This window comes from Nannospalax galili, unplaced genomic scaffold (assembly GCF_000622305.1).
Source record: "Nannospalax galili isolate Female #2095 unplaced genomic scaffold, S.galili_v1.0 scaffold439, whole genome shotgun sequence".
Taxonomy (NCBI): Eukaryota; Metazoa; Chordata; class Mammalia; order Rodentia; family Spalacidae; genus Nannospalax; species Nannospalax galili.
In genome coordinates, this window is record NW_008344194.1 from 148,748 (window position 1) to 150,963 (window position 2,216).

Here is a 2,216-nt window from a genome sequence, read left to right on the forward strand (position 1 = left end):
AGTATCACACTTCCTCCACCAAAGTCACACCTCCTAAGACTCATCCAAAACAGCATCATCAACTAGGGACAAAGTTTCTAATACTTGGAGTCCATGGGGGATACTTACTCATGCCACCACATCTGAAACAGGAGGCTGTTATTCCACTGAAGAGCCATCAACTGAAAATTCATTTGAAGTCATTAACAGGAATTGTCAAATTTCAAGGAGGAAATGACTTGAGAAACTAACCTGGAACATTTGGGGGATAAGCTACATCAAGAGATCTTATTAATTAGGGAATTAACATTGAGCTTTGGAAATGAGTTACATTTTCTATAAAAGTGATGATGGAAATATTTTACTTCCCTTCTCTTTCTTCCCCAAAAGAAACACAGATGTTTGGTACCTATTTATGTGAGGGAATGAAGAAAAGGATAACAAGAAAAGAATATAAAGATTAAGCAGTGTTTTTTTCTCATTCACTAAATATTGTGTATCTTCTCTTAATTCCTCTTCTGTACTTGATTTGAATGGACTCACAGTCTCTTAGTCAAACCTCTCAGATGACATTGCTTCCAGTAATAACCCAAAATTCCCCTTTCATTGCACCTTTTTTGTCTTCACTTAACTCTTTACCATAAGAGAACAGCACTTGGTGCTGGAGAGATGTCTCAGAAGTTAAGAGCACTGACTATTCTTGCAGAGGACCTGTATTCAATTCCCAGCACCTACATGGTAGCTAACAACTTTCCGCAACTCCAGTTCCAGGAGATACAATGCCATCTTCTGACCTCCATGGGCATTGCACAATATGGGTGCACTTACATACATGCAGGCAATACACCCATACACAAAAAATAAAGCTAATAAAATAGAATAATAAAAATTGGGGCTGGAGAGACGGCTCAGTGATTAAGAACACTGACTGTTCTTGCAGAAGACCCAGGTTTGAAGCCCAGCACCCACATGGCAGCTAACAACTATCCATAACTCCAGTTCCAGGGGATCTGACAGCCTCTTCTGCCCTCCATGGGCATTGCCATGACATGGATACACTTACTTACATGCAAGGAATACACTCGTACATATAAAATAAAAATAAAAAATAAAATATTTTTTAAAAGAATAATAAAAATTAACAGTTTTTCTCCTCTAAAAAGTATTATTCACTGGACCTCATCTATCATTACCTTGTCTATGCATCACCATTCCCTTCCCTTTGTACTCTACACCGTCTGTTGCTTCATCCTATCTTCCAAATCATTCCCATCAGCAGAGACATTCACTAGTAAACCTATCCCAAGAGGTGAACCCAACTCTAGTCTTCTGTCTGTTTCCAAATATTACAGCATTACTTTTACTTGCTTCATAGTAAAAGTTTTCATTCCCCAGTTTCTCTACTTCTTCCCCATGAATTCCTTACTACTAATTCTAAACCAAACACTTCAAGTTGATTAGGAGCAAAGTAGTTCCTAATAGTGGCTCTTGTGGCAAAGACAGTTGACTCTTCTGACTTCTCTACTTCTTCGTGGCCTTGGGCAAAAACATTTGGTCTGGTTTTGAAACATTTCTTTCCTGTCATTCTTTTCCTGCTTTCTTTCAATTTTACTGTGATATTTTATTTCCCCTTTAAGTTTCTACACCATATATAATCTATAAATATTGAAATTCCTTAGGACTTTTTCAGTGCTTAAAAATATCTTAATTTAGTGCTTGCTTCAGCAGCACATATACTAAAATTGGAACGATACAGAGATTAGCATGGCCCCTACGCAAGGATGACATGCAAACTCATGAAGCGTTCCATATCTTTTTAAAAAATTCTTAATTTAGCTGGGCGTGGTGGCACACACCTTTAGTCCCAGCACTTGGGAGGCAGAGGCAAGCATATCTCTGTGAGCTCAAGGCCAGCCTGGTCTACAAAGTGAGTTCTAGGCCAGCTTGGGCTACAGGGAGACCCTGTCACAAAGAGACCAAAAACAAACAAACAAACAAACAAACAAACAAAAAACACCTGAATTCTATTGGAAGTAAGCACTGCATTTGTCAGATTTGTCGGGATGCTTTCTGCATATTCCTCTCACATTTATGCTTTTGTTCTGTGTTGTGCTTAACATCATCAGCTGAGTTTTCAGATGTGTCTAACATGACATGATGCAATCCTAACGCATTGTGTATCTTCGGTGGTATTGCATCTCTTCACTTTGTGTTTCTCTGTCTCAAAACATGTCATT

General features: G+C 38.5%; 1 non-coding gene across 1 annotated transcript; it reads left to right on the forward strand.

Annotated features, from left to right (window-relative positions):
• Positions 1-1,691: 1,691 nt before the first annotated feature.
• Positions 1,692-1,795, forward strand: LOC115071603. Its single transcript, XR_003850707.1, has one exon. It is a non-coding gene; the product is annotated as a U6 spliceosomal RNA (small nuclear RNA).
• The last annotated feature ends 421 nt before the right edge of the window (positions 1,796-2,216 follow it).